Here is a 15,054-nt window from a genome sequence, read left to right as displayed (position 1 = left end):
ATCACACTATACAGTGCATTTTGGCTGTGCTCAAATTAGGTTATTGCTGTTCAAGACATTCGTCAAACCATCCTGCATTATAAATAACTACATTTTGCTCAGAAAGTTTTGGATTAATTTAATTAGGGCAAAGTGAGTAGTAGAAAGAATATGTTTAATGTGGTTTTCTTTTATTAATGAAAGTGATCATCTAAAATCTAAAAGTGATTGAGTTGGAACTAAGACTTTAAACTATTCTCAGATTATTGTTGGTGACTGGTTTGGCTGAGACATACTTTTTTTTAATTTTATTTTATTTTTATTTTTTTTAAAGATTTTATTTATTTATTTGACAGAGATCACAAGTAGACAGAAAGGCAGGCAGAGAGAGAGAGAAGGCGAAGCAGGCTCCCCGCTGCCCAGAGAGCCTGATGTGGGGCTCGATCCCAGGACCCTGGGATCATGACCCGAGCTGAAGGCAGAGGCTTCAACCCACTGAGCCACCCAGGCGCCCCTGAGACATACTTTTAAAATTAGGATGGTTTACCAGGTTACTGTAGACTCCAAACTCCATATTCTTTAGAAAGGGTGGACTTGACAGTCCTATTCAGGTTTTTGGCTTTTTGGTTTTTATAGCGCGATGAATACATTCATCACATGAAATTACACTGTTCCTATTCTCAGGGTTTCTTTTCTTCCCCCCCTTCCCACCCCCCAGCTTTACAGGAATTTGGCACGTTGTGAAATAGCTGTTAGAATGGGTGCCACCTAGTAACTGTTAGTGTTCTTTCTTGCTGGAAATTTTCAACAGGTCGTTGTTAGGTTGGAGGTGGAAGAAGGAATAAAAGAAAACCAGTTGGTCTCTTCCTGTACCAGCTTGTATCTCAGAGTCCCTCAGTCCAAGTTAGTCAGTAGTGGTAGTGGGAATACAGATAGCTCGTGTAACACAGATAAGGCTAACTGTGCTGATGAAAAAAGGTCAGGTTAGAGAGAGCATTTGGAATGTTAGGCTTTTAACACAGAAAGGTGTTTAATGAACTTTTTAAAAGTCTCTGAAAACCCTAGTTTTACAAATAAAGAACTTGAAAGACCTTTTATGGTACTAAAGTACCATAACTTTAGTAACTTAGACAGTTACTACAAAATCTAGGCAATTTTCCTTTTTCCTACAGTTTTAACTTTAGCTACTTGTTAGAAGAAACATGGGAACACATTCACTTATTGCTTGATCTCATTCATTTAAGAAGTCTTTGCAGAATGCCTCACACATACTGTAGGTGCTTTATTATAAGAGGTAAAAGCATGTGAGCCTTAGTCTGCCTTTACAGAGTTTACTCCCTAACAAGAGAAGAGTTTACACACAAAAAAATAACTATTTAATGAAATGAAACACCTTTTCTTCTCTTAAAGTTTGCATATGACACAGGGGTGCTGGAGATTGGGAAGTCCCTTTCAGCAAAAATGATCATTTTAGCCTTCAAAACATGATTGATATTTGAGCTCAGTCTTGAAACATGGTTGGGATTGAAAGAAATTAAAATTTTTGGGAAAAGGCAGGAGCAAATAGGGAAAGGCATGAAGCATGGATGCAGCAGGGTGAGAGAAGAGACTGTAAAATGTTTTCCAAAGAGCCTCAGAACCAGCATTAGGTGCTTTTAAAAATGCAGATTAATGGATCCTACTGTAGACCTATTAATAGACTTGTTATTGGTGGGCCCCAGATTCCAGATTATTTTGTATTTCCCAAAGTTTAGGCATCTGGCAAGAGAAGTCTTCAGGTAGCTGAAAGCTGCTCTTCCCTCCAAGAGGGTCTGTTGTTGAGGGGTTGGAGGGTAGGTAATGAGTCCCAATCCTTGACTCCATTTGATAATCATTTCCTTCCTAACTTGTGCCCCTTGGCAGTCAGAGGTCACTGGAAAGGTGAGTACAGTCTAGTAACATCCTAGATGTTACTAGAATTTAAAGGGGAACTTGGAGATAATCTCAGTGTTTTGCTGTCTTTCTCACACAAGGACAGCACCCGCATAAAGAAGCAGCAATTGCCACAGTTACTGTACTAGATGAAATGCAGTCAGGAGTCATCTGTGGGTTTTTAAATGCAGTCTTCCAGATCCCTACTCCTCAGATAATTAAGAGTTGGCTGAATTAACTGTTCACAACCACTGGAACATGTTGCTTTTTTCTTGGTACAATTTTTAAAGCAAATACCAGCTCATTTCAGGAGGCAGCTCTATTTAGTATGTCCCTTAGCTCTGTGAGTAAGCTGTTTATGAGAGAGAAGAAATGGGAAAGCTTGTAATTATCAAGTTTCTACAGAATAAATTGCTTTCCTTGTGGGAGAACTGAGCTGTTGGAGGCATTTGAGTTAATAATCATGTCTTCAGAATCACATTCAGCACACTTACATACGAACATTTGCAAGTCATTTAATCTTGCTTGCTATCTCAACACTGGACTTTACCTAGAAAAGATTCATTCAATCCAGAAATTTTATTGAACACAGTACACTTAAAAGGTCCATATTGTATCACATGACTACATGCAGCAGGAATTGAGGAGACAGAAATCAGTATGGCTGGTAGATTTACTGGGAAAAAACTGCTTTGAATAGGGAAAAGGAGGGTACATCTGTGGAAGGGAGCATGGTGGATGATGGGGAGAGAAGAGGACGTGAGAAGGTGGCAGGTATGCAAGCAGTGATGAACACCATCAGAAAAAGAGGTACTTCAAAAATCTGGGATGCTTGTTAAAATATAGATTTCTTGTATTTGACCTACGTACTTCAGTCAGTTGCTTCCTGGAGAAGCCTGGTTAAGTTGTATATTTAACAAGTTCCCCAGGTGATTCTTTCTGGAAATCTTGGGGAATATTTTAGAAGCTTCACTCCTCTTTCCAAAGGTATGTATTTCTGGAAAGTTCGAGAAACCTGGGAGAGGATTCTGGAAGTCTGTGAGCTTGGGCCCCCAGGCATTTTGGAAGCCTCTGAGCAAGAACGTTTACCAGAACAAAAGCAGGCTTTATGAAAGGGGAAGAGTTGGTGTATTTATGAAAGTTCAGTGAGGGAAACTTGAGTCTGACGTTGTACTGGAAGTGGATCAGTGTAGTTGTACAACTTTGGGAGTGGGTAGGTGGGTAAGTATAAAACCATATAGGTTTCAATGATGTCTGTTAAGGAGAAGTGAGGCAATTTCTGATTTCTTAGAGGGAGGAGGAAGAAGTGAGGAAGCATCTGTATTTACTTAAATTCTAATCAGGATTTATAGACTTGAATAAGTACTGAGAAATTTAAGATGATGTGCACGGATGTTTGGCTTCATACTAAACTCACTTGTATTTTCATAAAAAGCAGCTAAAATATTTTGGATTTATTGTTGGAATTGGCAAAAACCAGGGCACCTAGGTGGCTCAGTCTGTTACATGTCTGACTCTTGGCTTCAGCTCAGGTCATGATCTCAGGGAGGTATGATGGAGCCCCGCATTGGACTCCTCACTCAGCATGGAGTCTGCTTGAGATTCTCTGCCTCTCCCTCTGTCCCTCCCTCCCATATGCTCACTTGTGCACACTCTTTTCTAAAACTCTCTTTCTCTAAAATAAATAAATCTTAAAAAAAAAAAAAAAAAAAGCAAAACCAGCCTTCCCACAGGAAGGAGTAAGACCTCAAGTGGATAATTTTAGTTGTCCTCTAGTCTCCACATGGTGTCAAAGCAACACTTAACATACTGTTACCATGAATTCTTTGTCAGGGATGTGGGCAGGAGTGCTCAGGGGGAAAGAAGGATAAAGAAAATTATTAGTCATATTTGAATGCCCCCCCCAAAAAATACTCTTTTCTCCTTCCAGTATCAACAAATGCCTGTGCACACTTAGATCTTCTGAATTTTAACATGGGGCTTGAGCATCTGGTGATTCTGTTGTACAGCCCAGACTGACAGCCACTTACTGACCACACACACAGGCGGACACCCATCCAGTGAAGAGATGTGTTTTACTAAATGCACAGAAGCCTGCTAGAAGTTTCTTACCAACACATTGATTCCCATGTCTCCAAAAGTTAGATTCTGCTATTGAATTATGGGGGATTGTACAGAAAGGAAAATTTTACATATATTTTTATGTATATATGTATGTATAATACAGATATGTATGTGTATGTTTTGTATATATATATGTTTATATATGTACATGTGTACATTCTTGGCCGTGTGGGGAGAGCTTGGGAAGGGAGGGCAGAGGGAGAGAATCTCAAGCAGGCTCCCACCCAGCTCAGAGCCCAGGGCTCAATCTCAGAACCCTGATATCATGACCTGAGCCAAAATCAAGAGTCATGCTTAACCAATTGAGCCACCCAGACACCCCAAAAGGAAAATTTTAAAGCCAGTTTTATTCCATTTTCAGAATTGGAGTAGTATGGGAAGTCCACGAAAATAAAAGTTAACAATGCAGACAAAATTACAGTAAAGAATTGATGCAGTAGAATGTCCAGGGAGTCCCTTAATCTTGTTGTGCCTGCTCCCACTGACTTCCTTTCCCCCAGCTCTTTGAGCTTCTGAAAGTCCTTGAGTCAGGTCCATTGCTCCAGATAAACTTGTGCCAGGGTACAAAGTAAATTAGTTTGCAGATTCTAAAGATACCTTGAATACAATAGTTTTATATTTCCTTTTTATGTTTTGCTGTCATGAATGTCAGCCATTATTGAGGGACTGTGGAAAGAAGTTTGTCTTTCAAATCTTCTAGGTCAAATAGGTTTGCTGAGACCTATTCTGGAATTAGTTTCTCTTTCACATGGTTCATGATTCCGAATTTTATTTGGAAAAAAGTCATGATGATTTTTTAATTTGTTTAGAAAGGAGTAACATGCCCATTAATAAAAATCTTTTTTCCTCAAAACTTTAAATGTCTTTATGAGTATTGATTATTTCTAGAAGCTTACAGGATTTTTCTTATCCTTTGTGTTCCAAAATTCCATCAGGAAAAACGTCTCAGCATTGGGCAAGCCCATTTAATCTAAAGGCATACCTTTATTTCTTTCTTTTTAAGATTTTATTTATTTACAGAGAGCAAGCACAGCAGGGGGAGGAGCAGGTTCACTGAGCAAGGAGATGTGGGGCTCCACCCCAGGACTCTGGAATCATGACCTGAACCGAAGGCAGACACATAATGACTGAGCTACCCAGGTGCCCCTAGAATCTCCTTTCTTTAGCACAGGGAAAAGTGTCTTATTTTTTGGATCATTTAATCAACTCTGTTATCTCTTACTCTCATGTTCTTAAACTCCTGTTAGATTGGTGGCCATGTAGATCTATCCTGTATGTCTCTTCTCTTGTTTTTTATTTTTAACTTTTTAATTTTTATTTATTTTTTTTTTTAAAGATTTTATTTATTCGACAGAGAGAGACACAGTGAGAGAGGGAACACAAGCAGGGGGAGTGGGAGAGGGAGAAGCAGGCATCCTGCTGAGCAGAGAGATGATGCGGGCCTCGATCCCAGGACCTCGGTATCACAACCTGAGCCAAAGGCAGATGCCTAACAACTGAGCCACCCACGTGCCCTTTTCTCTCATTTTTTAATGTCTTTATCTTTTCTCCATTTTGTGAGTTTTTCTGAATATTTCTATTTTGCAGTCATTTATTTTTTAAAATTTTTTTAAAGATTTTATTTATATGTCAGAGAGCCTGCACAAGGAGGGGGAACAGCAGGCTGAGGGAGAAGCAGGTTCCCTGTTGAGCAAGGAGCCTGATGATGCCGGGCTCAATGCCAGGACCCTGGGATGGTGACCTGAGTCAAAGGCCGCCGCTTAACCAACTGAGCACCCAGGTGTCCCTCTATTTTGTAGTCATTTAAAATTTCTAGACATTTTCCCTTTTTTGATAGAATCCTATTCTTGTTTCACGTCCATAATACTCTCTTGTAGCTTGCTTGCTTGCCTTATTTATTTATTTGTCAGGAGAGAGAGAGAGTGCACAGACAAAGGGAGAAGCAGACTCCCTACTGAGCAGGAAAGCCTATGATGCGGGGTTTGATGGCTGGCAGGGCTCAATCCCAGGACCCAGGAATCAAGACCTGAGACGAAGGCAGACCCTTAGCCACTGGGCGGATGACTGAGCCACCCAGGAGTCCTCTCCTGTACCTTTAAAGATAATGTAGATATGTATTCCTGTTTCTCCCACAGGCCTCTCCTAAAGGGGAGAGCAGTTTATGTGTTCTGTAAGTGGGAGGGTTATGTGGTGGGTGGACAGGTAGGCTCCCCTAGGAGGGAGCAGGCTAGAGTTAACTCCTCTTTAAATATTCTTGAGGTCAGAGTTAGACCTTGATCTTGTCTGCTAGCTTGCTTGCTTTCTTAATTGTTACTTATTTATTAGTAATCTCTACACCCAGCATAAGGCTCAAACTCACTGCCCAAGTTAAAGAGTCTCATGCTCTTCTGACTGAGCCAGCCAGGCTCCCCCGGTCTGCTTTTCCTTTAGATCTGTCACCCTTGGTAGCCCTTCGGAGGCATATATCCCGCTTTTCTTTGAAGCATTCTCTGGTTTGTCCCACAGGCAGAAGCCACCCTTACTGGCTTCTGTCTAAGAGGGAAGCAGTGCAACTAGCTCGCTGTTTTCAGAAGTCATAGTTAAAAGAATTACCCTAACAATTGCCCCTCAGCTTCTCCTGCCCTTTGTCTTTTTTGACTCAGCTTTGAGTTTCTTCAGAGCTCCCTTGGAAGAACCGTGTTTAATGGACCTGTGGTAACTTGTACTGTATTTTCCTTCACTCTGGTTTTCTCTGCTAATGCATATCTGTCTGTTTCTACCTTTTGGTATTCTTCCAAATTTTTGGCCCGTTGATGGCATCCTTTCTTGTCTTCCCATACTATTGTTTCATTCTTTATAAAAATTTGAATACAACTACTTTATTCCTGAAAGTTCTTGGGAAGGAGAGAGTGAATGTATGTTCTGCTTCATACCTGGTGACCTATTGAGTATAACATTTCAACTCCCATTTTCTTTTTTTTTAATTATTTGTTTCAATCCCCATTTTAAAAATGAGTGGTGGGAATAGAGATTTTAAAGCTGTTAACATTTTCACTTCAGATTGTGGAAGATCATTCTTTTTCTTCATGTCCCTTAATTATTCAAGGCAGGCCATGGAAATTTGTATGTGAAAATCGTTTTCCCTTATTTCAAGTGACTGAAAATCTTTTATTGGTTTTGTGAAATACATACAGAGTGGCTATAAAATATTTCAGTATATTCTAGAACAGAGGTCTGCAAACTTTCGCTGAAAAGTAGGCAATATTTTAAACTTTGTGGGCCATAATGTCTGCGTCACAGCTACTCAGCTCTGCTGTTGTAGTGTGGAAGCAGCCCTAGACAGGACATAAGCTTCCAGACCCTGAAATTTGAATTTCATACAGTTTTCCCATGTCATGAAATACTATTATTATGATTTTTTTTCAAACATTAAAAAATGTGCAAGATCACCAGCCTCACAAAACAGGGGTGCCGACTAGATGCAGCTCATGGGTTATAGTTGGTGGACTCCTGATCACAAAGGAAAAGGTCTGTATTATCAGTAGATTTTTCCTTTTAGCTTTCATTTTTCCATTCACAACTAAAAACAGACCACTTTCTTAGGCATCATGTAGTAACACAAACTTAATGTCTTAGTGGAGAGCAGTTATCCCACCAGATTCTGTCAGTTTCTACCTTTTCATATTTCACTTCAGAGCCATTATGCTAGAAAAACCCAGTTTGTAGAAATGGTTGGTCAGCCAACAGTTGAGCACCAATTAAAACATTTAACCTAAGCTTTGATTGTGGAGGGATTTCTTTTTCCTTATTGATAATTTCTTTCTTTTTTTTTTTTTTTTAAGATTTTATTTATTTGACAGATCACAAGTAGGCAGAGAGGCAAGCAGAGAGAGGGGGAAGCAGGCTCCCTGCTGAGCAGAGAGCCCTCTGTAGGGCTCGATCCCAGGACCCCAAGATTATGACTTGAGCCTAAGGCAGAGGCTCAACCCACTGAGCCACCCAGGTGCCCCTTCTTAGTGATATTTTCTAGATGAATCTGGCATGACTGAAGGTATGGCTTAGCCGGAAAACATTTTCGCATTCTTGTTTAGTCTGTGACTGCTGCCTAGTGAAGAAAGGTCATTTGGATTGTCACACTGTGTCTAGGTGTTTGTATTTTTAGACAGGTTGAGAGTCATGACCTTCACTTGGTATCTCTAATAATGCCACGCAGGTTGTTAACACTGCTCTGTACACTCTGTGCCATGCCAGTGCGTGTGCTGTGGTGGCAGTGACGTCGACAGACGGAGAAGGTGGAATTCGACCTCTGTTTATTCCTGTGTGTGCCCTGGCAAGGCACCATTGCAGTTGTCCTGTCAGTCCTGTCGGAGATGCTGATGAGCAACAGTCCAAGGTGCGGGTAACTTTCTCTAAGGCCAGACGCCTCAGGAGTTGTGCAGTCTTGAAAAACTGTGTCCTGATGTCTCAGCCTCAGTATCTGTTTCTATCATATAGTGAATGCAATACCTACTTTGGTGGATTGTTGGAAAGAGTAATGAAAATACGTAGAAGGAGTATGGCCTGTGGGCTCTCAGATGTTAAGAGCCAGCCGTCTCTTTAAACCCAGGAAGTGAACTTTGCTAAATATAACAGGATAGTGAACATTTAACTGACCACTTAGGGTTACTAGGTATATCTAGTTTAATTCAATCCTCCCAGTAACCCAGTGAAGTAAATTAGAGTGAACCTCAGATGAAGAAACTGCGGCCCAAAAAATGTGAGTAGCTTGTTCAGGATCTCATTAGTAGAAGGAGGAGCTGGGGTTTGATGCAAGCCAGCCTAACTGGAGTCCCTGTGTTTAAGACTGTTTTTGCTTCTGCTGAACTGATAGTACTGAGAATAGTTGAGGCTTTGGCCATAGTACTTTCATGTACTAAGTGCTCTGTGCATGCCTGTCACATTTAATCCGTGATGCTGAATAACAGATTTGAAGACTGGACACTGACTAAAATATTTAATCCTCACCAGAAAATAGTATCTTCCTAAATTGGCACTTAGAATCCAGTTCCTAGGATCCAGGAATTAATGTCCTTCACATCCACATTCATACACAAAATTTGAAGGTGCTTATGTGCAGTTAACAGTGGACCTGTGTACTAACACAGAGAGAGGGCCCCAACTACAGTCTCACCAAACTCTGGTTAAGTTTCACAGTGACTCGGGACAAGTCACTTAAACTTCTGAACCTCAGTGTCCTTACCTGGGAAGAGCCAAGGACTTTGACAGGGTTCCTTGGCACTTCGCTCTCTCTTGGCTTTGTGTGTGTGTTTATTTGTTATTCCAGTTTAGTTGGCATATACATATATACACATATATACAGTGTTATAGTAGTTTCAGCATCTTCTGTCAACAGTTTTAAATGCCCTGGGCAAGGTGTTTGAGGAAGTGGTAAACGAAGTAGACACAGTCCCTGCCCTTTTGGAATTTACAGTCTAATAAGTAAAGGACAGGGTTTGTAGTACAAATGTCAAGGACAACTTCAGAGAAGCAGGCCATGTGGAAGGAAGAGGGAGGCACTAGGGCTTTTGAGTTATAAAGCTGTACAGGCAGGGAAGTTGGAAATCTTTATTTACTGATTTTTTCAATAAATATTAAATAAATATACCTCATGCCCAACAATCCAAGCTGGTTATGTTGCTTATCTTTGCCTATCACCACTAATTTGTCTTGAAGGTGGCTGCATTTATTCAGGAACTCTAAGAAGGCTAATGAAAATTTGCTTGCTGCTGAAGGAATGATGTGAACTTTCTGAGGTAGTTCAACGCAAGGCCAGTAGATGGTAGCAAAGGATTGCTGTTTCCATAATGCCTTCCTGTGATGTAGGTAGCTTACAGTTTTTGTGTACTCCGCTTTTTGAGGTTTCCTTGGGCCGAGGTTGGTCAGCTCCAGCAGCTTCCCAGGTGTGTATGCAGATTATCCTGGTCTTTGTTTAGTTTTTGGTGTTTAATCAGCAATTTTTGCCAAGCCACAGTTTCAGGAGACTAAGCTCAAACTAATTTTGAGAGAAATTCACAGGCTGAATTGTTTGGGCAAACTCTAGTGTATGCAACTGCTGAGTAACTAGAAACATGTGAACAGATGTCTCTCTGGTGTAATTTCTAAATGCTCTTAGGACTGGTTGGAATGGTAGGCCCAGCCAGTTTGGGTCTCAACTGTTATATGATTCTCATCCAGCATTCTGATCATTGGTGTGAAAGTGTTTCATTTAACCCTGATCATTTCCCTCTGATGGTTGGCACTCTTAGGCACTGATACTGTGGTCTGCCTGTTGCTTCAGAAGTGAGATGAAGAGTAAACATATTTTCTGTATTTTTGTGATTAGCCCACTTCTGCTTTGTTTTCTGGGAAAGAGAGGACTAAACGGGGGATGTTTACATACTACAACTATATTTCAGAAATCTAAATCTCAATTCTCTGGCAAATCTTAAAAGGCTCTCATGAGGGAGGTGAGCATTATTTGTTCCTATAAAGTAAAATAGCTGTGAGGTATTAATGTAAGGAATGAAGGCGTCCATTTCTAAATGGAAATAGGGTTATAGAAAGAAGAAAAGGCAGGGGATTGAAGTGTTATTGTTAAATCATAGCTAGGATAAGAAATGAAGCTATTTTGATCTGCCTGTTGCCCGTACAATTTATATAATGTGTACCACACTCAGGATGACAGCTGATACTTTTCCTAGTAAAATGCCTGGGGAAAGAAATGAATTTTGGGAGAAAAAAAATACAATATGGGGTCAAATTAAGAATACCCATCCCCAAATACATATAATAAAGTTGACCTAAAAGCCAGTATGACTGCCAGATAAAGTTTAACAGAGGTTTTGTTGAAATTTTATACTTTCAGTATCTCAGTTACCACAGGGATGAATTATTTGTCCTGTTTTGCCTGAGAAAATTGGCTTTGGATGTTGAGCTCTTCTGAACCTTGGACGGTTTTTTTCAAAGCTCCATATAATAACCCCTTTTATGGCATAAAGCTTAAGTAGGATGGCTTGAAGTCTGGGAATCGGACATGGTTTTATGTGTGGGAAGAATTTTTTTTTTTTTTTTTTTTTTTGACAGACAGAGATCACAAGTAGGCAGAGAGAGAGGGGGAAGCAGGCTCCCCGCCTAGCAGAGAGCCCGATGCGGGGCTCGATCCCAGGACCCTGAGATCATGACCTGAGCTGAAGGCAGAGGCCCAACCCACTGAGCCACCCAGGTGCCCCATGGGAAGAATTTTTTTAAATCGGTTCATACTCTAAAAGAAAAAAATGAATGTTACTTAAAAAAAACAACCAGGTGAGAAACAATGAGAATAAGTTATTTCCTCATTGTAAAAAGGGCATAATGAGAGTAGCTGCCTCCTAGGATTTGTAATAAGGTTTAATTGAAAATGCAGTCAAAGCAGGCAGAATTTCTAAATGGTGCATGTTAAGTATTAAGTAATCCTTAGCTGCCACTGGCATCATTGTTTTTTGTTTGTTTATTTTAGGATGGGTAGGGGAGGGAAGAAAGGTGCCCCATAATTTTTGCTTTCTTTTGTTTTCAAATTTACATTGCCTTACTACACTGCAGTCCTTATGTGGGTCTGAGCCTTGGTTGGCTTCACAAAAATAGTACGAGAAGTCTTTGGTGTTCAGTTTTACTTATTAATTCCTAGCTTGGGATTTTGTACTTGCTTTGACATGATGTCTGTATATTACCAGAAAGTTTCGGAAAATACAGCCTTGAGAAATAACTAAGTAAGCTCATACATTTTTGGGACTAGAAGAAGAAACGAAAATGCATTGGGACTTCCCCAAATCCTTTCTGATTTTTCTCTGGTTTCATGACTTAATGAAAATAATTTTTTTTGTAAGATTTTATTTATTTATTTGACAGAGAGAGAGATCACAAGTAGGCAGAGCAGCAGGCAGAGACAGACCTGGTGGGCAGGATCGGGGGAGCAGGCTCTCCACTAAGCAGAGAGCAGACACAGGGCTGGATCCCAGGACCCTGAGACCATGACCTGAGTGGAAGGCAAAGGCTCAACCCACTGAGCCACCCAGGCGCCCCTGAAAAGAATGTTTCTGAAGTACAGAAAAATCTAGTTTGGACAGCAGAAATAAAAGAGGGAGGTAAGGAAAGAGTATCCATGATTCGGGGGTATTTGTACTCTCTGGAGCAGCAAGGAAATAGCTTTACAGCAGTGACCTCCCAGCTTCTGTGATTTTATCTTCTGCCAGTTTAAAACAAATTTAGATATGTGCTCTGTGTTCATATCAATTACATACATGTCTGCTTTCAATCTATTGTTTTTTGGTTTTTGGTTTTTGGTTTTTTTTTAAGATAAAAAAAGTTCTCATTTTCTTCCCAGGGGATTGCCTTATTTTATGTCCCTCAGAACAGGATGTCCATACTTAAAAGGTGGTTGAACCGGGCACCCAGGTGGTGTAGTCGTTAAGTGTCTGCCTTCAGCTCAGGTCATGATCCCAGGGTTCTGGGGTCAAACCCTATGTCGGGCTCCCTGCTCAGTGGGAAGCCTGCTTCTCCCTCTCCCACTCCCCCAGCTTCTGTTCCCTCTCTTGCTGTTCTCTCTCTGTCAAAAAAATAAATAGGGGTGCCTGGGTGGCTCAGTGGGTTAAAGCCTCTGCCTTCGGCTCAGGTCATGATCCTGGGGTCCTGGGGTCGAGCCCTGCATCGGGCTCTCTGCTCAGCAGGGAGCCTGCTTCCCTTCCTCTCTCTGCCTGCCTCTGCCTACTTGTGATCTGTCTGTCAAATAAATAAATAAAATCTTTAAAAAATAAATAAATAAATAAAATCTTTAAAAAAAATAAAAGATGGTTGATCTAGAATAGAAATTCTCACTTTTTACTCTCTGGATCCTTTTATAGTCTTTTTTTTTTTTTTTTTTTTTTTTTTTTTTTTTTTTTTTTTTTTTTTTAGTGAGATTTTTATTTGACAGAGACAGGAAGAGAGGGAATACTAGCAGGGGGAGTGGGAGAGAAAGAAAGCAGGGAGCCTGATATGGGACTCAGTCCCAGAGCCCTGGGATCATGACCTGAGCCGAAGGCAGACGCTTAACAGCTGAGCCACCCAGGTATCCCAGATCCTTTTACATTCTTAAAAAAAATTTTGAGGGCCCACAGAACTTTTGTTTATGTGGGTTATATATTCATATGCATATCGATAAATATATTAGAAAGTAGAACATGAGAAAATATAAACATGTTTATCAAGTCATTTAGTATAATAAAACCAATATTAACATAAATGACATTTTTATGGAAAAGTAGCTATATTTTCCAAAACAAGAAATTAGTTAAAAGAGTGGCCTTGTTTTACATTTTTTGAAATCTCTTGAAGTCCGGCTTATTAGGAAACTGCTAGAATTCTCATATCTGCTTCTACATTCAATATGTTGTGATATGTTGTTTTGGTTAAAGTCTTTGAAGACATTCCAGTCTCTCACAGATAATGTAGTTGGAAAAAATTACTTTAACGTCATTTTTAGATCATTGTGGATATTCTTTGTGGTAGAGTGTATGTTAGTAGTTATTTACAGCATGAAATCTGGTGCCCTATCAGTGAGCTTTTTGTATTCTGTGACATTAAAATCAACTGATTTGTCTGGTATTTTGAACGGATTTTTTACCCATGAATGATTTTGTATCAGTCATTTGGAAAATGTTGGTTAACTGGGCTATGCAGATCTTTCAAATACTATATGATACCAAGAAATAGCATTAGTTAATATACTACCCGTCTTGTCAGAAGTCTTTAAGTTTTGGGAACCTGTCGCGCTCCTGATGGCAGATAAAATTTTTCCAAAGTTTTCCCTTAAAATTTTTATCATTGACACAAATACGGTCTTTTGTTTTCCTTAAAGTGACAGGCTTGTTTACACATATTAGTGAAAATGCCTGATATCCTTATTTGTTTAACTATAATTTGTCAGGTTTACCATTGGGCAAAAATGGTGTTCCATGAAAAAAAGGGGCTAGTTCATTTTGCAACCCAAGTTCTTTTCTGTAAGCTGTTGTATTTTGGTATGGAGCAAAAGTGCTTTATTGTGTATTTTCCATTGTCACATATTAAAAAGACATGTCATTAAGGTTCTAGGTTTAACAAAAATACTACTGCCTCACTAAGGACATTTTTTAGTAAAACTGACTTTTTTAAAACTGAAGAGTGTGTAGTGGTGAAGAATACTATGGCTGCTTGGTGGAGTCCGATGCTAGGGCCTCATTCATGCTGAGCTAGCAGCAGTTTTAACACGTTTGTGGGTAAAAGATACGAACACGGTGAAAAAGGAAAATGGTGTCTTCGTATTATAAAAGTAGTTTTGGCCATGCATACCTCTGAAAGGGTCTCAGGCATCCCAAAGGGTCTATAGACTACTCTTGGGGAACTGCTTTTGAACAGTTTTGTTAGTTTGAAACTCAATTTCATTGGGTCAAAACCAGCATTTTTAAAAAATGAAAGGGAGTACACTAGGAAATAGTACACATTTACTGTAGAAAAAAATAATCATTTTGTGAAACTCATTAGACATTAATATATGCCACGGGTGTGTACTGAGTTGGGAATGTAGGCTTTATTTGTCACATCAGTTTTCACATTGACTGGCTTAAAATATGTACCTTAAAAGTTACACATATGAGTATATAAATACGTGCATTATATATGTTCACACAGTAACATGTGAAATGACTTTTTTTCTAGTGACATTTTGAACTTAAAATGTTCATCACCACAGAGAGGCAGTGCCTGCTGAGGAGTGAATAGACAAGGCATCAGGACCACCTCGGGCCAAAAATAAATACATAAACCCAAGCAAAATTCCTTAGGTGTAATGGTTTTATAAAAAATGTTTTAGGGACACCTGGGTGGCTCAGTTGGTTAATTGTCTGCCTTCGGCTCAGTTCATGATGTTGGGGTCCTCGGATCAAGTCCCACATCGGGCTCTGCTCAGCGGAGAGTCTGCTTATCCCTCTGCCTGCTGTTCCTCCTGCTTGTGCTCTCTCTCTGGCAAATAAAATACTTAAAAAATGTTTTAGA

General features: G+C 39.9%; 1 protein-coding gene across 1 annotated transcript in view; it reads left to right on the top strand.

Annotated features, from left to right (window-relative positions):
* The window catches only part of LOC111149080 (nocturnin), a 30,110-nt gene that overhangs the window by 1,135 nt on the left and 13,921 nt on the right, over positions 1-15,054 (top strand). The gene's annotated exons all lie outside the window — the stretch shown is intronic.

The sequence above is a fragment of the Enhydra lutris genome, unplaced genomic scaffold (genome assembly GCF_002288905.1).
Source record: "Enhydra lutris kenyoni isolate GAN:26980312 unplaced genomic scaffold, ASM228890v2 scaffoldscaffold21, whole genome shotgun sequence".
NCBI lineage: Eukaryota > Metazoa > Chordata > Mammalia > Carnivora > Mustelidae > Enhydra > Enhydra lutris.
This window is presented reverse-complemented; position numbering and strand designations above follow the sequence as displayed.